Here is a 20,449-nt window from a genome sequence, read left to right as displayed (position 1 = left end):
TCAATATTTGTGTGTATTAGGCGGGCTGGCAAAGTGCACCTGGGCTACCTCGTAGTAGAGTTCAAAATCGGGTGCCTGCAAACCGCCTTGCTCGTAAGGTCTAGTCATAGCTTCCCATTTCATATGAGGAGTATCCGCCCCCCAACAGAAGCCTATAGCCAGTGAATGGAGTTCATCAGAAAAAGCCCTCCCAGGCCATATAGGAATATTGACGAAATAGTAGAGTAGCTTGGGGACCACCGCCATTTTCAACAGGGAGAATCTGCCATTTGGTGACGTCGGCAGCCTAGCCCATAGTTTCAATTTTTCAGTGAGGGTATGTACGTATTTCCAGTGGTTCCCGAGTAGTAATGTTTGCTGCTGTCGCGAGACAATGATTCCCAAATATTTCATGCTATCCTGTGCCCATCTGAACCCTTGAAGTTCTGCCAGAGGGGTCGTGGCTTCATTCAACGGGAACAATTCTGACTTGGCTTCGTTAATGCAGTACCATGAAAATATAGTGAATTTGCGTATTTCTTCAAGTATCGGGGAAAGGTTTATTATCGGGTTTCTGATATATAACAGTGAGTCGTCCCCATACAAAGAAATTACATGCGTGGGACCTGTCATCATACGAAGTCCACGATGTATGTGGCGAAGGTGCAGAATGGCGGCGAGAGGCTCTATAGTAAGGGCAAAAAGCAATAGTGACAGGGGGCAGCCCTGGTGGGTACCTCGAGCAAGCAGAAATATTGTGGCTCTCTTTCGATGAGGAATAAAAGGAGCCTGACACATTGGATAAAAAACTCACCCAGTCCCATGCGGCGGAGAACTGAGAATACTAATATGGGAAATGGGCCTAACTCGCACTATGATATAGGCTTGTTTTGGGTTATAGGAGATATGAATTGGAGGAATCCACTTGTTGTGTCCCCAGTAGCTGACTTAAGAAATACTATAGGATTTGGCTTTTAACCCTACCTGGGAGTAAGTATTCAAGCCAGGTACTCCGAACCTGTTACATTGTTTTTCGGTTGAGGCTTGATCTGTTTGGGAATTAACGGGTTTTTCCAGGTTTTTCTATTTTTTAGGACAAGATAACATTTTTGCATTGTAAGAACCTGTGAGGGATTGATTCCATTAGCATCTGCATGACCTCCGTCAATTACATATGGAGGTGAGTCAGATGTCTGCAACCAATAGTTGAGTTGCTGTTGACACAATTAAAGTGTAATGGAAGAAATGGGGATAACATGATACCACAATAGATTTTATTATTATGTTATCTAGATGGTGTGGCTCACTCCAGTCTATTAGAAGCAAGAGACAATCAGATCTTCACTTCTCGCCCTGATGAAGGTTGAAGCAACTGAGGGGTGTGATTCTTAATGCCCAGCATTCATGACTGAAGCACGTGTCGACCCAGAATACTGTTCATAATAGGAATGGACAGACATTGACACCTGTATTAGCGAAGGGGCGTCAAGACTATGTTAAATAACGTGTGTTCTAAAGATGGTGACATGAGGTCTCACCTGTACAAGAAAGTCTAGAACTGATGAGTCAAAATTGTTTACAAATTGTGTAAAATTAGTTTTGATGGTATTGATATGTATTGCAGAATAATAGTATTGTGTGTGTGTGTGTGTGTGTGTGTGTGTGTGTGTGTGTGTGTGTGTGTGTGTGTGTGTGTGTGTATGTGTGTATGTATGTATGTATGTATGTATGTATATAAAATAAATCACATGTAAAAATAAGAACAGACCTAGTGAATTGTGTCGAACTACATCCACTAGTCAATTGTGTTATATTAGTACCCGGCTAGGGCGCAATGAAAGGACCATTCCGATTGGCCCTCGCCAGGGCATTACCTGGCTGGGAATCCCTTGGATTCCATGCCTTCGTCCCCAGCAAGGCGGGGTGGCAGCCCCTCAGCCAATGAGGAAGCTGGAAGCTGGGCCATCCCCGCTCCGAGCCTCCACAAAGCTAGAGGCCGTTTTCGTTCTCCGCTGCGGATTCTGGTATGTATTTTTTTGGGGGGGGTTTGTTTTTTTTTAGCTGCCCCTCCCACCCCGACTTACCTTCTTCTCTTTATTTTTTTGGGAGCAGACGCGCTGGAAACAGAAATGTTTCCAGCGCGTCCGCTCCCGATGGCTGCCATGGAAAGGGCTGGCGGCCATTTTCTTGGTCGTTATTTATTTTATTTTCTTCTGTCCCGAAATGCTGTAGCGTTTCGGGACAGAAAAAAATGCTTTTAGTGCCCCGGTCATGCAGATCTTGCGGGCCGGGTTACTAATAGGTAATGCCCCGGGCATTACCTGAGCCAGTAATGCCCCCGCCGCTTGGGGCATATTGCTTAATTATATATTTGCTTACCTGGAGGACTCGGGATTGAGTACAGGTAACCCCTATATTATTTTAATCTGCCTATCGGACCATCCCACCAGATTGGGATATCAACGTATAGACGCCTGGTCAAGGAAAGTCGTTTCTGCTGGGAGCATGGCTCTCAAATCAGCCAACTCTTCATGTGCCCTTGCGAAATTCACCTACACCCTATGGGACTGCACATCCGTGGCGGCTGAACGTATTCCCGAAGGGGAGGAAAGAGACGGCTTCTTGGCCATTGTAAAAGATGGCAAAGAGGCCATGTGTGAATCTCTTCCGTCGGGTTTGGATTCTGCTGACAGTATCAGCAGAGCCATGGCGGCAAGCACCATGATACACAGGTTTGCGTCATTAAGGAAGTCTGTATTGGCACTGGATGAGCAGTCTAGACTCTTTAATAAGCCTTTTGATGGGTTTCATCCTTTTGGCAGTAAGACTGATGAAAGCCTTGAGAAGCTGCAGACCTCGAAGGCGGCAGCCAAGTCTCTAGGTGCCGCTATTAGGCAGCCTCAGCACCTTTACCCAGTGGACAGTCTTGGAGGGGTAGATCCTTTCGCTACTACTCCTCAGTTGGAAGAGCGAGAGGAATGGCTGGTCAAAGAGGCCAAAGGAGATTCCTCCGTGGTGGACGAGGGAGAGGTGCAAAGCCTGCCCAAGCAGCAGCATCTTTCCCATCAGCCACTGCTTCAGGCGCCTCAAAACCTCAGAGGTCTTGACTCACGACACCCTGGTGGGAGGCAGACTGTCTCAGCATCTGAAAGAATGGTGAGCTATTACTTCAGATACTTTGGCATTATAAACCATAGCCCAGGATAACTGCCTCCCCTTCATTCAGAGATCTCAGAATCATCCCCCGGGGAGCCATTTGTTAAAAGTTCCAGATCTGTTCTTGTGCAGGAATTTTTACCCTGCTAGAGAAAGGTGCTATAGAGCCAGTACCTGTAACGGAAAGGAACAAAGGATGGAATTCTTCATATTTCCTGATTGTCCCCCCCCCCGCAACCCCCCAAGAAGGACGGAGGACTGAGACCCATCTTGAACTTGAGATACTCGAACAAGTTCTTCAGTAAGGACAAGTTCAAGATGGTCACACGTTCTCAGCTCCTTCAGGCCCTCCATCTGCAGGATCGGATGGTGTCATTGGACCTTCAGGGTGCTTATTTTCATGTGCCAATCAGAGTAGTCTCAATTCTCGGACAACATGTCAGACCTACTTCTGGCTCCAAACAGGGTCGCACAGGATCTCCTGTGGTGGGCCAGGGAGGACAACATTCTGAAGGGAGAACCTTTTTGGCAACCATGGCCGGAGATAACAGTAGTTATGGCCGCCTCACTCACGGGGTGGGGAGCCCACGCTAACGATCTGACAATCAGTGGCCGTTGGTCTCCATCGGGAGTCCAAACTACACATCAATCTTTTGGAGCTGAGAGCAATCAGAATTGCCCTGAATGATTTTCTGCCATCTATACTGGGAAAGAATGTCCTGATAATGACTGACAACACAGTGGACATGTACTACCTACACAAGAAAGATGGTGTAGGGTCACTACCACTGTGCAGAGAGGCAATGCAGCTCTGGTTCTGGGCAATTCAAGAAGGAATCTCCCTAACAGCAGTTCACCTAGCCGGACAGAACACAGCAGCTGATGCTCTGAGCAGGCAGAGCACAGTCTCCCACGAGTGGGAGCTAGCTCAGGAAGTTCTTCAAGAGATCTTCTACCTTTGGGGAACACCTCAAGTGGATCTGTTCGCACCCAGTGTCAACCGGAAGTGCGAAGTGTTTTGCTCCAGGGAATTTCCTCCAAGAGGAGCTCTAGAGGACGCGTTTGTAGTGGACTGGGAGTTTCCACTTCTGTATGCGTTTCCTCCAGTGCCTGTCATTCATGTCGTGATCAGGAGGTTGAGAAAGTTTGGGAAATCCAATATCCTAATTGAGCCGGATTGTGCCAGGAGGAAGTGGTGCCCAGACCTTCTGGTCATGTCCATCTTCCCTCCCATACGTCTTCCACAAAGAGAGGACCTTCTCTCGCGAGAGTAGGGTCAGGTTCTCCATCCAGAGATCAAGACACTTCAACTTCATGCATGATTTCTGAGAGGCAGAGCTATAGGGATTGGGACCTCCGGGATGACGTAATGGAGATTTTGCTTTCGGCCAGAAGGCCAGCAACAAAGTCTTTCTACTGCTGCCGTTAGAATAAATTCTGCAGCTGGTGCAAGGATAAGAATGTGGACCCTTTTCAATGCAAAACACCATCTCTGGTGTTATCTTTTCTGCTGTACTTGGCAAACTGGGGCTCCAGGTTGGGACCATTAAAAGGTTATCTGGCGGTGCTTTCCATCTTCAAGCGCTCGTCTGAGGAAACGTCATATTTTAAAATACCTTTGGTGATACAATTTCTAAAGGGACTCACTAACGTGTTCCTCCATCTCCCTTTCAGGTTCCGGTTTGGAACCTTAATCTTATTTTAAAGTTTTTCATGTGTGCACCATTTGCACCGCTCCATTCATGTCCTTTAAGACTACTAACATTCAAAACCATCTGGTTAGTAGCGCTAAAATCAGTCCGTAGGGTGAGTGAGTTGCAGGCACTATCTTCTAAACCACCTTTTACTGTCTTTCCTAAGGACAAGGTCGTCATTAGTGTCAAACCTTCATTCCTACCAAAGGTCATATCAGATTTTCATTTGGGACAAGAGAGAGTATTAGCTACTTTTTACCCTACATCTCATCCAGCCAAGGAAGAGGAGAGGTTACTCGGAATCGACCCACGAAGGGCTCTGAGTTTCTACATTTTGAGGATGTCAAAGTTTCGTCTGGATGACCAGGTTTTATAGGCTGCACTGGTCATCGACTGGGGCAGGCTGTTCTTCATGGTACCATAATGCACTTTGTTTAGTTTTTGTGTTTTCTACAATATGATAATGATGAAATGTCTTACGATACTGAAAGGTAGCCCAACTTACAGGGGTACCCCTTAAGTATACGGGTACCTCTAATCACGCTCACACCAGATCAAAGTTCACTCCTCTAGGGAATTAAGGCCAAGAGTCTTTATTTTGCAAGGATAACACATTTAATAGTTACAGAAAATGAGGATGTGGGGTGGCAATTAACTCTGCTCCTCGACGAGCATTCTGTCCTTCTTCTGTGCCTGGCACCTGCAGACTGGTACCAAGGAGGAGCCTTATATACTGTTTAACTTGGATACTGGATACTGGCATGGATCATCCAAAACTGTCCTTCTTCCCTTACAAGGGATGATGCAGTCTTCCTTCTTGCAGGGCTGGGTTTCCATTTAGGACAAACTACTTGGTATATTGCTAGCTATGCAAGAATACATTGTAGCTCCTGTTTATCATCATTTTGCTATGTTATAAACATTTATATATAAACGCACCTTCCCGCCATAGTCCCCACACTACACTCAATATACTTGTATTTTATGTGGTCCAGTAATTCCCCTAAAAACCTTATTCTTCATAGTACTCTGTATGTTGTGCATTGAGTCTTTAGCCTGCATGGGCTTTTGATGGACAGGAAACAGCTGCTCAGCCACTTCGTGTGCTCTGCCTGAGCTACCGAACACCAGGCAATGCCTGTAGTCTATTTTTACCACAGGCTGCATTCACGGAGCATTCTGCTCTTTACCGTGCTTTGAGATTTTGAAACTACATAGAATAACATTTACAAGTGTATTCAGCCAGTGGTTATTTGCCCCTTATATTTAAATACTACCTTCCTTCATTTAAAGGCCACCCTTCCCCCTGGACTCTTGTAGTGCTTAGAAATAGTTAAAAGAAGACATGCCTAATTCTAAAGTGCTTGGGAAACTTAGGAATTAAGGAAGGCGCTAGCTTCTTCCCAACAATACCAATACATGTGTTAAAATTTGCTTGGGATAGCAGTTTACTTTATGCCCATGTTTGATAAAGAGCGAAGATGGCTAAAAAAAAACGTGTCACAAAGGGGCATACTTCCAATAAAAACACTGTACATTAAATTACAAGACTTTAGTGCTTATCCGATTTTTCTGCCGCAATTTATGGGGCTACCAGTCACATGTAACCAAACCGACCTTGTCCAGATGGATTATTTTAACCATTACTGAATGCTTTAGGCTGGCCGGGAAAGATCCCCTAGAAAGCTTAAGAGCCCACTCCACTAGGGGCATGGCTGCTTCTTCTGACCTGCAAAGAGGTGTTCCTATCATGGAAACTGCTCTTCTGAAAACCCATGAAGAACTGCTCGCAACTCTGGACTCCAACTCCCCAGCTGTCCTCATCCTACTCAATCTCTCCTCTGCATTTGACATAGTCAATCATTCCATCCTCATACAAAGATTCCACGATACCCTTGGTATCTCGGATGGGGCACTGGACTGGCTGACATCCTTCCTAACTGACCGCTTGTCACAAGTCATCCTTGGCACCTTTTCCTCTCCTACTTCCTTCTCCACCTGTGGTGTGCCCCAAGGTTCTATCCTCTCCCCATGACTTTTTAATATCGACCTTGCTCTGCTGGCACAACTCATCTCCTCCTTTTCCACCAACTTCCAGTGTTATGCAGATGAAACCCAACTCTTTCTCAAACTTCCGGCTGACCCCCTTGCACCTTCCATCATCCCTGACTGCCTGTCTGCCATCCAGTCCTGGTGCACGTCCAACGATCTCTGCCTCAACGCCTGTAAAACTGAGATCCTTCCCATCAGGACCCCCGCACCCTCTTTCCTCCCTTCACTCTGGGCTTCCTCCATGGGCTCTCCACCTGCTCCTTCGTCTGAAGCCAGAACTTTTGGAGTCCTCTTCGACTCCTCTCTCTCCTTCCTCCCTCACACTCGGGACATTGCCAAGAAGTCTCACTTTCAACTATTCCTTCTCAAAGGAATTCTCCCTTTTCTCACTTTCCCCCCAGAGGCTTGATGTTATCCGAGCCCTGCTTCTCTCTGGGCTTGACTATTGCAATAGCCTCCTCCTCAATCTGTCTTCTTCCACTCTGCGACCTTTCCAGCTAATCCAGAAAAGGGCAGCCCAGGATCTGCATCTCTCCTGCCCTAAAATGTCTTACCTGACTCCCGGTTGCTGCACAGATCAAATTCAAATCCCTCTGCAGCATCCACAAGGCTGTCTGAGCCCGGGGACCGCAATATCTTCAACTTTGTCTCACTATATACTCCCCACGCAGACCTCTCCATTCTTCTGGCACCAACTCATTGTGTGTAAAGCACTTTGCTAAACAGAGGGCAGGAAGTCGATCGCTTTCCTCAGCTGGCTCCCTACTATGGAACAGCCTCCCCTCTCACTCTGCGCATTGAGCAGGACTTCCTTAAATTCCGGAAGCTCCTCCAGACTTTCCTCTTTACCTCCTCCTTCCCATCTTCTCTCCTCTGCTAATCTAACAGTTGCTGTGATTGGTGCCTTGGGCCCTTATGCATCCTCGGGGGCCCATGCCCTCCCATACCCAATCGCCCCTGCTTCTCTCTACTCTCAGCACTTGCCTTGGCACTTCCTCCACCTTGGACGCTCACACTTAAACCCAACACAGCTCCTGGCCGTGTAGCACTTACCTAACCACGCACTTCATCTTTTGCTCACTCACAAGTACGGACACTCCAGCACCTACCCCCTCTGCCTTCTTCCTTGCTGCACTTGCACGTTCTGAATACTCACAAGGCAAAGTAGGTTAGTCTTTCCCTTGTCCCTACTCTCCCTTGTTCCCTCCCTTGCCCTGTGGGTGCTTTGAAACAGCATGCACTTGCTGCATAAGCACCTAATAAGCAAACAATAAATAAAACACATTTGTGAGGCAGCCACTTGGTCTACAATGCACACTTTTAAAAAGCATTACTGCCTTGATTCCACCTTAAGTCAGGATGGAAGCTTTGGGAAAGCCATCCTTCATGTGGTTCACAACAACCCATGAGGACAAAATTCTTACCCCTACCTCCAAAACCAACACTGCTTTGGGAGTCTATCAAAAGATGAGAAATACGTGGGAGGACAAAATCCATTCAAGTAATAAGTTACTTACCCCAGGTAATGTTCTTACAACTGGATGTTCCTCCCACGCATTCCTCATCGCCCCTCCCAGCCTACCCCACAGTAGAATGTCCATGTTATTGCAGCTTACGCTCCTTCAGAGTCTAGGATGGTCTAAGCTGCTTTAAAGCGGGTATTTCTACTGTAAAATGACACAAAAAAACAGAACTGAAGCCAACTGGCAATGCGCGTGCTATATGTGCCTTCAATGACATCCTCGAGACGGCGGGCCTCGAAGGACATTGAGTCGACCGCATTGACGCACTGCGCCCTCTGCCAAAAAAGGTTTCAGAAGCAGCTGAAGCTGGGTATTGAAGATATCAAAAGATGAGGATTACGTGAGAGGAACATCCAGTCGAAAGAATGTTATCAGGGGTAGGTAACTTGTTATTCGTTCTTTCTTGAGGACGGAATGGCACGTGCATTCAGGGTCCCAGGTATAATTGAAACCATTTTTGCAGAGCTCAGCTTGTGTGCCTTCAACCTCATCTGCTGTGCGCAGAATGCAAGTATCTTTTCTTCATAAGCATGTCTCTCACTGTTATGCATAGATCTCAGTTCAAAAATCATGCTGCATTGAACCGCAACACACTAGATTAACATGGCCTACAATAAACTAGTATTCGATCGCAAAATGCGATGCAATACCTCTTATTTCATGCCTTGCCGTTCATTCCCCTGATGGAGTTGCCCTGACAAGTAAAGGTTCCGACAGAGCCCACTGAGCACAGCACTGTAGCAAGTCAGAGTAAAGTTTGAGACAGCACTCTGCTTGCCAACCAACGTACTAAGGAATGTGAAGTGGGTGCCTGGGTTCCATTCCGTCATCTGCCTGTTCCCAGGTACTTGCATGCAGTGCATGATGCATCTATATGAACTAGAGGGTCTGCATAGGCCGGTGATGGTACTGCAGAGAGGGGACAAACCTTTTTGTCTTTGTTAGGTCTTTCCATGCTTTGCTGCAACTTTCAATGGTTTGCCATGTCAAGGCTGCTCGCCATTCTACTTGATACGCTGTACCACTCTGGGTCTCTCCTCTGGCCATCTGAGTCTTTGCTCTGTGGTGTCCCACTGTGACTGCCCCATGGTGCCCTATGTAATTGGAACCCTATTGTATTTATTCCCCTAAGGCCTCCCTAAATATCGCAGCTGAACCTCATAGGATACAGAGCTCCTAGGGACCACACGAAGTCACTGCTCCCTTAAATCTCAACACTGAGCTTCCTCGTTGGGCAAGATTTTCATATTTGTGATAAATCTTCCTGACCTCAGAACATTTTGCTTGGACTTGGACTTGGTGATTATTTTCCCTTGTCCCTAGGTGAAGAGGAATTTTGTTCGCCTCTCATCTAGTCTTTTACTCTATTTATCAGTGACCTTTTTATGTCTCTCCATAGTGTGTAATTGGAGTTAAAGTTTCTTATACCTTTTGGGCTTAAGCTGGGTTACCCCTTCAGGCTTCACTGTTAATTTCTCTTTAATGTACTTGAGTGAACTACTGTTCCCAAAGGCTAAGGGGATTTTCATCCCTTTTACATTTTATATAGTGACCCAGCACCCCCCAACTTTAGTGTTGTGTGCTGGGGGGATACAAAGTATCCCCTTTCTCCCTTACCTCTAACATTTTTGTTACAATTGCAAGTTTAATTGAATGGCTGGTGGCATGGGTTTTACCTTTTCTGACTTTTAGTCATTATTACTCGCAGGCTTTTAAATCAGCCACTGCAGTGCACACAAGGGCCACCATTCTGGTAAATTGGTGGGCTTCTTTTTTCACCATTTCTCATGTGCTTGTTGTTTCTGAGGTGTTCCCTTGCCATTCTAGGTGGGAACGACCTCGGTGGATGTTTTGGCTTTGACGGTAATCCTTTGTATTCCCCGCCCAGTCTTCAGAGTGTCTGAGAAGGCAGGAAGCGAAGGAGGACTCGAAACCAGATTGTCTTTCACCTTGCCTGAAAGAAACCAAGTTCCAATGCGGGACTGGCTGTCCTGATTGGACAGCCAGACCACCCCTTTCTGTAAACTGCAGGGAGAGTTTGCAGAAGTTGTGCTGTAGTTCCTGATAAATACTTGGAACCTGAAAGCTGTTGACAAGTCAACCACTGGAGCTGAATCGGAAGAAGAAGATGAAGAAAAGAAGTATGTAGTGATTTCCAGCGAATGGAGAGCCTGCTGTGCAACCGGTGCCTGATGCAACCCTTCCTTCCAATCGACCTGTGGGTCCCGAATACGACGTCTCCTAGCCAAAGGCTGGCAGGACCCACTAGTCTCAAGAAGACCTGCATTATGAGCCATCCCACAACGTGCTGCGACATTGCTGGGCTGCACACTTCCAATACCCTGGGACCTCGAGCATGAGTGCAGTGCATGGTCCTCCGAAGTCTGAATCCATCCGAAACTTTGGTGGACTCCTACTGGATCTCCAGAGACACGATTCGAATACCTGAAGTCCCCTCACCAGAGTGCAAGACTGAGAGAGTGAAGAGAATCCAACCGGCGTTATTCGTTCTTCGCCTGGCTGCTGTGAAAAGGCGCCACATCCACAGAGCTGCGACAACCAATGAAGAGACCTTTGCTGGAAGCCTCCTCTAACGACTGCTGCAGCTGCAAGTTCCCATCCAGTATCCAGGTCTTTCGTCTCCAGACCAAGAATCCAGGGACCGGGACTTGTGCTGCAGCATCCTGAAGGCGTTCACTTAATGTCACAGTCCGCCACGTGAAGGAAAGTTTGCGTGGCGGGCAGCTTTGGCTTCTCTTATCACTGTGGTGCAGGTGGCGGTTGCCATGGCGCCTATGGCAATGCACTGGGCATAAACGTACTGTAGCTGCTCACTCGCGTCAGGTAAATTGCATTGTTGCCATGGTTACCCGACGCGAGTAGCCGCCACAAAGCCAAGGGACTTCCGGGTTCCATAAAGGAGGAACACTTCCAGGTATCAGCGCTTCTAATTGCATTTGACGCTGTTGCGTTAGCTCTGTTCGTCCCTCCTGAACAACTGCTCTTTCTTGTTTCTTCATTGCTGTTTGGTTGCTGATTTTGGATTACCTTGCTGCGCATCGCTTCCATGCTGTCACGTACAAATTCCTTCCTTGTTGTCCCCCTGCAAGCGCTTTTTCTATTTATCCCATGGATATCTGTTTCTCGCCCTTCTTTGAACTCACCTCATACTGCTTTACTGGATTGTTTGGATTAACCTTGGCTTTGGATGTAAATGGAGCATATTTTTTCTTGGTTTTTTTTGTCACTTTGGATTCCGGTGGATAATATAATTTTTTTTAACTTATTTGTTGAAGAAGATATCCTCTGAAACTTTGACTTTCATGCAACTGAACCCTATCCTGCCTACTACTGGCACCTATACAACTAGGGTCCCTCTTCTGCGTCTGAGAAAATGCATGCTATAGACTAGGGAAGGGCTTCATGAGATAAGGATTCAGTCTTGAAAGTATAACAAGTGTAGAAGTACTTGCTTGTCAAAGAGTTAGTGTTGTAACTGAATATCTGCAATAGAAAATGTACAAGGTGTCTAAAAGGTATTACTTTTAAGTTGCTGGTTGCTCCTTTTAAAAGTATGTAAATTGCTCTACTTACTCTGAACAGTGTCCCGCATTCTAAAAAGTGTTGCTGCTGTTTTATCATTGCTCAACTGAATAAGTGTAAAAGCTTACCAATAGGCTTTCCCTACCTTGAATAACAGAGTGCCATTCTTAAAGTGTACCAAAGGGACTTGCTTTCCCTGATCTGCTTTATACAGATACAGACCTAAAACAGTCTTGAATTTAATACTTGTTTTATGAGTTGCTTCTAGCCCCTCTTAAACATGTATGGTTCCTTACTTAACATGAATAGCTGCTTCTCTTCTAAACCTGTAACACAGGGTTGTACTTTCCCTGGAACTGCTTAGAGCATTTCTAAAATAGTCATAGGGTCAATTACTTAACTTGAAATACATTGTGTCTTTCTTAAAGTGTAATTGGGGTTTTCTTTCCTTGAATTGCTTAGTGCATTCCGAAATAGTTATTGTGTGTTCATACTTATCATAGAGTAGCTTAAGGCCCCTCCAGAAAGTATGAGTTGATTTAATAGCTCTGAACTGAGTTACAAAAAGTAATGTTGCAAGGAGCATACTTGTAACAGGGTTGGTTTGTTATGTGATTTCATAACTGAGTGTCACTGCACAACAGACAGGGTCAACGACCCTTGAAATAATGATTGTATTCTAAAAGTATATCTAACCTGGTCTTATTACCCAAAAATAGTATATTACTATCCTGAATGTATGACCTTAAGTTTCACTCACCTTGACTAGCTTCTTGCTCCTCTAAATAAGGTTATACCTTGGTTTGCATACCACAGGCATTGAGTTGGTTTCTATGATTGTGTTTATATGATTTTATGGTACTTACTTAAGATTTATCTAGGTCTACTTGTATTTAAATAAACCCTATATTTTTACAATACATAGTGTTTCAATGTTTCTTTGGACCATATGTATGCTACAGTGTCTTTGTACCAAGTTACAGCCCTCTCAAGGTAAGCCTGGCTGCTCTGTCTACGCTACCAACTGTTCTCAGGTGGTACAGCCTTATACTAAGAGTGGATTTATGTACTGCCTCAGATGTATGGTTTTATGAAGCCCTTCGGAAAGTTTTTCTAAAGTCCAACCAACGTCCCTTTGGTAACTATTTCTACACACCGTCTACTCTGTACCCACTGCTGCATCTTACCTATCCGGCCGCTCCTACCCATGTTCTCCAGCTTTATAAAGGACAAGTCGCTGCACACTGTCCTCGGCCAGATACCACACCACTCCAGGTTGCCTCAAGCCATCTCCTCACGCTGCCTTACATGCAGGGCCACGCTGCCTCACATGCAGGGTACCACTGCCAAGATTCTGCCTTGGCTACACCAAATGGATGCTTCAAGTTGCCGAGCAGGCCCTCCACTAAACTCCCTATTCTAACCTTTTCGACCTAAATGCTTCAACATACTATATGTATACCAAGCTAGCCACACGCACACGGCAATTGAATAACCCTCCCAGCCGACACCAAATCGAAGGCCGTATAACCCTTTATACTGGCTTTCTTGCCTGTATAAAATCCCTAGATAGTGAGAGCAACAGGCAATGATGCTGCACCTGTACAGGGGAGATGGTCTGTTACTAAATATGGTGTACCACCTGAATCTTTTTTTTCAGAAACGGCTTCTATGGCGTGCGTCTACTTCGAGTAGTAAGAGCCCTTGAAGCAACCTTTGTGCAACATGCATTGACTGCGACACACTCTCGCACAGATTTGTGGTTTAAAAATGTTCCTTGGTTCCTTTTTTTTATGCAAACCAGAAACAAAGTGAAGCATAATTATAAATCACTTCATACAAGTGCCCATAAAGATGCCAGTCATTCTGGGGTGCATCCCATCCTGCCCCTTTTTAGTAAAATGCAAATCTCCTATCTGCCGCTCTGTCCCACAACTGCAGATCATGGTGTTCCTTTCTGAGTCTTGGATCCAGTGGGGGGTTCAAACCCTGGTACTGTATGCAAACTGTCTTGCTCTAACCCTAATCAGGAAATCATAAGTGTGTAGTAGTGGAAGGAAGAACTGAGTTATATGCCCAGAAATAAAGTAGGCTCGCAACTCCATTGAGTGGAGGGTAAAATTGGCCAGGTAAAGACAATGGTGCCAACTTGCATGTAGTTACAATATACATACATATGTCAAAATACACCTGACTTGACTTCCTAATGATCCTGCTTTAACGCTGGCTCTGCGGTCTGCAGATTCTTTCAGCTCCAGGTACACCTAAGTGAGTGTGCCTCCTGTCACCTCAAGCAGGCACCAAGTGTGTTGTCAAAAGACTTGAATGTTCAGAATAACACAGCAGTATCCGCCTGCGTCTCTGGTGTCATTTTCATGCGCTTCTCATCTGGTTCTGTCTTCTCCCCCTACATGGGTACATCACCAATGAGACCAATGGTTTCACACTGACCAATGATTCAGAAGTCCCAATAATGGTTCTGAGCAGGCATGCTGAGGGGCTGCCTGGTGAGGTCTGGATGGGCTTCAGTTTGGAGGTCCTCCAGAGGGATTTACATCTCAGAGGGTTTCTGAAGGCTCCACACTCCATGTTAGTCATATCTGCCTCAGCCACTCTGTCCACTCCCCTTTTTCCCCTCAGATATACTCTTCCTGTCATGCAGTTTGGAATGGTCCATTAGTAGCAACGTTGTTGTCGGGCACCATGGGTTGTGCCCTTTCCCAACAGCATTGGAACAAACAATTTTCAAACTGTCCAACCTTTTGCATTTTTAACATTTAAGTATAGTAGTCTGAACTGCTAATTCTAGAAGAATAACACATTAATAAATGAAGCTGACCAGCTTCCATTCTCCTAATCCTTTTCACTCTTTTTTTATAACCTGGTGCTCAGCGCATTTAATCAATAGCTGTTACAGACCCTGGCAGGAGCTGTTACAGGGTAATGTTTATTTTCATTCTTTGTCTCATATATTCATCGATAATCCCAGCACATGTTTCAATTACATATTTGATACCAAAATGAAATGTATGCATGCTCAATCTGATGTCCTGCTGCAGGGGTTGCGTGTAGGCTCATTGGAGATTTTAGGTCACCACATGTTTACATAGGGGTTGCAGTTACACCATGACAATCCAAAAAAAGAAAGTTGGCCTATTCCCTCATCAAGCTATGCACCTATATTACTGTTCAGAAATTATTTGAAGAATTACATAAGGATCCGCAGATGGGTGATCAGCATGCATCGGTCAACTGGAATGACACTAACCCTGGGTCACAGAACTAAACAGAAAATGGTCTGTGTAGCTAATGCAGTATACCCCCATGGAAGTACACTATATTGAGTGTTTTCTACATGTTAATGTATCTATACAAAGTAAAACAAAAAAACAAAGTTCTGCAAATTCTTGGTACAAAGTCTTGTTACTGGTTTACTGCCGACACGTGCTTTGACCTGTACATTAAGGACTTCCCCAGGCTCTTGTACTATTAACCTCTTAAGTGCCATTGAGGTTCCCCCCCAGTGCCAATGGGTTTTTTTTAAAATCGCGGTATTCACCGCCCAAACCCGCCAGCATTTTCCCCCTCATTAACCCCTTAAGTGCCACCGACGAGCCGGCTCGTCAGTGGCAACGTGGAGCGGTTTTTACCGACGAGCCGGCTCGTCGCTGGCATTTAAAGGGTTAATCATTAACCAAATACATAATGTCCCAATACACAAATGTATCAACAAAACACAAACATCAATGCATTGCGATATATTACCACAACATTTTCCTCCATGTGAACAGGTACATCCATCATTGTTTAGACCGAACAAGTAATTTGTCAAATCTGGGTATTGGTTACAAGAAAAAAAGCAGAAGGCCAGAAAACGAAAAAAAGCCTCAAATTAGTTAGCTACCTTAATATTGTTGAAAGACTGCAATAAGGTATGTCTTAAGTCCATATCATACACCACCTATTCTATTCAGTGTTTATCTCCACCACCATTGATGCATGTACACCACTCTAGCACCACCCCACATAAATTTAAACTAAGCGTAGGTAGCTAATACCTATTAAAATAAACCCTTTGTGTTCCCTTTTCCCCAGGGGTGTCAGTTTAAAGCAATACTCTAAGTGGAGTGTGCGCTCATGCCTTAATTAGTGAATATTTATATTAGATCTGCCAAGGGTTGGCACAATTTACAGTTTACAATAATCCGGAAGTAGACCCTGATGGTGTCTTCCTTCAAAAATTCCTATAGGATAATCAAACTCCAAACGGACTGTGCGTCCTGTAGAAAATGATTTCTAAAATCATTGTTCTATCCATCCACAGATAATATAAATACCATACACTAGGTATGGGCTTATTACCTAATTTACTTTATTATGGATCTCATATCCTTCAATTGGCATCCGAATATAGGACTCATATCATTTCTTAATGATTCTGATGGGAACAGACGCCTGAAATAATCCAAAGGTCATGGTTACTAGTTGATCCTCATCAAATCCAAAAGGGGAACACTAATCAGATGGCTCATACCAGTATGCCTGGTCCTTACTTCTTAACAAATGAAATCCTCGCAATTGGTGGTGATATTTCTTAATGCGCGAGCATACTCCTTTTTCCGAGCTTCAAAGGTACTCTACAACTTAATGGGCTTGTTACCTACGAATAAATCAAAAAAGGAATGGACAATGGGTTGTCCCCATTTATCATAGCCTGAAAGACCAATTTTAAACTGTATAGCATTAATATATACCACCACCAGGAGCCTCTAATTGTGACTGGGGAAGGCTCCTTAATTTCTTGAAGAATACAGCTCCCTTGAAAATCTAGTGGCATTCAAGAAGCGTCTCAAAATGTGGAACACAATGATACAGCCTTTTGCCTGCTAATTTGTGATATTAATTGTACTGGAAACTCCAGCTCCCATATGTTCAAAACACAGATGAGCACACTGACTTTGGTTTCAGGCTGTCCACTTTCAACGTGCCTGATGGCACGAACGGCCTCTGCCTGAACGACGATAAAATGGAGATACTGATCCTGGCTTCTGAGGCAAACCTAAAAAAAACTTAGCCCCAGTTATGCCTCTTTCAACATTGACGGTAACACAATCAAGGTGATGCCTGTAGTGAAAACGTTAGGTTTCTACCTTGACTCCACCTTAACACTCAGGAAACAAGTCAACTCCCTAGCCTCCTCGACCGCCTATAGCTGCAAACCCATCCGAGCTTGTAGACCATTTCTTTCCAAAACCAGTTGCATCACTCTCGCTAATGCACTAATAATGTCCAAATTGAACTATTGCAATGCTCTGTACTTAGGTGCCAATAAATACACCCTAGACAAAATTCAAAGGCTACAAAATAACGCCCTAAGAGCAGCCCTGAATATCCCCAATAGAGAGCACATCTCCAAATTCAGAAGAGACTTCCACTGGCTAAAAATAAATCACAGGATTCTTCTCAAAACAGTATTACTCCCCTCCCAGTGTCTGAATAACATAGCACCCCCATATCTTATAGAAAGAAAAACAAGAGAACCTCAACACGTCCAATTAGATCAACCAATGCCCACCTTCTAGAGATTCCTAGATTCAAACGAACCAAAGCAGGCGGCTCCAGCTTCCCGGTCAAAGCGGCCTTATCTTGGAATGCACTCCCCCCAGCCTTGAGAACTGAACAACCCTACCCAAAATTCAGACGTAATATGCTAAACTGGCTACGACTAAATGACCGCTAACTCTGGACCCTAATCTGGCCCTGACCGCTTCCCGGACCTGGATACCCTATCCCTGCTTCATTGCAAGTCTGTTGTCATACGGTAATGCTAGCCTACGGCTCTACTGTAATTACTGTATCTACTGTAACCGAATTATCAAGCCCCACTGCACTATGGGACCGCAATATGGAACCCTTAGCACCACTGCATCAATGAAACCCGCAAGTGGTAACTATGGCTGTCTTTCCATGTAATTTACTCATTGTATTTATTGTAACTAAGCCTTAAATATACTTGTATTTGTGTCACGTCTCCCAACACACACCCTGCTACACACTCCACGAGTGCACGAATTAGCCCACACCCAGTTAGCCCACATCCAGTCACTATCCATCAGGGCACTCGGTACTCACAGTCTCGCACTCAAAAGCGGCAACCTCCCGCCAGACATGGGAGAGCGCTGTTTGGCAGTCTGGGAGTTTTCCAACCTTCTCTCCGTTGGCAGCTGAATTGGAGACTCCCGTTTGATTGGCGCAACCGACATCGTACACGGAGAGCAAGGCGTCACGTGATGGGACTTGCACAACAATCTCGTTCACCTTGTATCACGTGACGAGTTCCCACCCTTCCGTGATTCACATCACGTGACTACATCAAACAGTTTAAATGCATTGGAAGACACGGAAGCAGTGCTTCGCAGCTGCTTTTCTTAAGGACTGTTTGGCTCTTCGTTTTTGATCAGATTTCTTGATACTATGACCACGGACTGCTGCACGGATTGTTTTTTTCTTCGCCCTGCATCACCATTGCTTCGGACATTGTTATTGTCTTCCTCTGGCTCCCGACCTCGGATTCTGCATACAGGACTGTCTAACGGATCATTCCTTGCTTGGAACTTTTCAGCTCTTGAACTGGCTTTTGACCTTGTTTGCACAATGGACTGCCACGGACTACGTTTTGTGCATTTACAATTGCTTCAGGTGTTCATCTGTTACCGAAGTCTCACTAGAAACCTGCCTCACGGACTCTGTCCTTGGTCCCTGCTGTCCCTCACCACATTTGGGCCTGTGATTACATTACATTTAGGTAAGCTGTGCTACGATTGTTTCTTATCTTCATATATCAGCCACATTGCACCTCTTGAATAATTGCTCATTGCCTTACAGTGGTCAGGGGGTCCTTCCGGCAGTTCCTGGTTCCAGATTGGCGGCTCACTACACACCTGTGGCCTCAAAGATTGCACAGGCAGTGATTATCTTTCTGCCTTTGCGGTACTTGGGGACAGAGGTATTCTTAATCTGCACAACCATCAAGATCAGAAAAAGTAGCTGCGCCCAGTTACCTAAGGGTTTGTAACGCATTACCAAATAAATAAACACACAAACAAAAATTGTACTACTATTCTTGGTAACTGTAGTTCACAAAAGAAAATGCATTTAAACATTTACAGGAGTCCAAGGGACACAAAGGGTGCTGTGTGTCACTATATAAAACGCATGTGCCTATGGAGTGTTTTACCAGACTCCATTAAAACGTAAAGAACACAAAATCTTTGTCAGAGGGAAAAGGCATGAGTGGGTGGCAAAAAGGTCCCAGATTCCAGCAAAGGGCTGGGGGTCTCTAAGGTTAAAGGGAATTGGCACAGAAACTGAAAATTCTCCCTAATAATATAACCAACTATTTTCCTTCCTACAGACTTTATTTGATGTGGTTTTATTACAGTATATGTAGTAAATCAATGTGAGTGGTAATACGGTAGAACTGTCATTCGTGTCATTCTCTGTAACAAATGCAACCACAAACCACTACTATTGAATCAATCACCTCTTAAAAGTATTGCTATTAGTTCCTATGTGTGTTGGTTAAGTATGTATCTACCTACTTTGTGTAAATAAGAATACATGTATGTTTTTAATATAACATTTACTGTGCAAGAACCAAGATCCTTTGGGTAGTACAGACTTATGCTAAGAGGTAGGGATCTGTACACCAATGGATAGTTTTATAAAGCCTTACCTCAAGTGGACTTTAGGAATATTCCCCTAAAACCCCTCCTTTGTGTATTTCTGTGGGCAAATCATGAACAATCTTCCCTAGGGTCTGCTGAACCCGACCTCCTCCTGAGGAGGCAAATTCTGAGTCCAAGGGTGACAGAGGAATCCTGTATACACTATCGCTATATGCAACTTCCTGACCCAGGGGGATGCCAAATCTTCAGTAATAGTACTTACCAAGATTCCTTGGATCTCACTGTTTTTCTCCTCTAGGAAAGACTCTTTACTGAACTCTAGAAAACTTGCTTTACCAATACAGTGTTGCATATTTGTGTTGTAAAGTTAACTTTGCTGCTAGTGGAGTGTTTTATCTCTTATCTTTCCTATGAAAAGAATATATTACAAAAATACAGTGTGTGGACAATCTCATTGGATACTTGTGTAAAGTGTGTACTGTACCTGTAACCACCCCTTTCGCCCCATAAGAGTTGAACCTGAGCTGCTTTGTCATTCTACTGCTTAGAGTGTGGTGAAACTTGAGGGAATCCCTTGTACCTAAGGAAAATCTGCCTGAAGACCCTGACTACACAGCTTAAGGAAAATCTCCCTAACGTAGTCTAAAGTATACCACCAGGTTTGAAATGCTATAGAGGCAGGAGGAAAGAGGGAAATGCAAACGTTTGAAGGACATGCGTATGAGCCAACCACATCTGATCTAGCATATTTTTGAAGTTACTCTGTCAAGTTGATTTAGCTTGCTTTTATTTGGTCAGAAATGTAATGCGGAAT

At 44.8% G+C, this 20,449-nt stretch overlaps 1 protein-coding gene across 1 annotated transcript in view; it reads left to right on the top strand.

Annotated features, from left to right (window-relative positions):
* The window catches only part of GPR161 (G protein-coupled receptor 161), a 199,587-nt gene that overhangs the window by 162,265 nt on the left and 16,873 nt on the right, over positions 1 to 20,449 (top strand). The gene's annotated exons all lie outside the window — the stretch shown is intronic.

The sequence above is a fragment of the Ambystoma mexicanum genome, chromosome 7p (genome assembly GCF_040938575.1).
Source record: "Ambystoma mexicanum isolate Mex_15411 chromosome 7p, UKY_AmexF1_1, whole genome shotgun sequence".
In the NCBI taxonomy this organism is placed as follows: domain Eukaryota; kingdom Metazoa; phylum Chordata; class Amphibia; order Caudata; family Ambystomatidae; genus Ambystoma; species Ambystoma mexicanum.
This window is presented reverse-complemented; position numbering and strand designations above follow the sequence as displayed.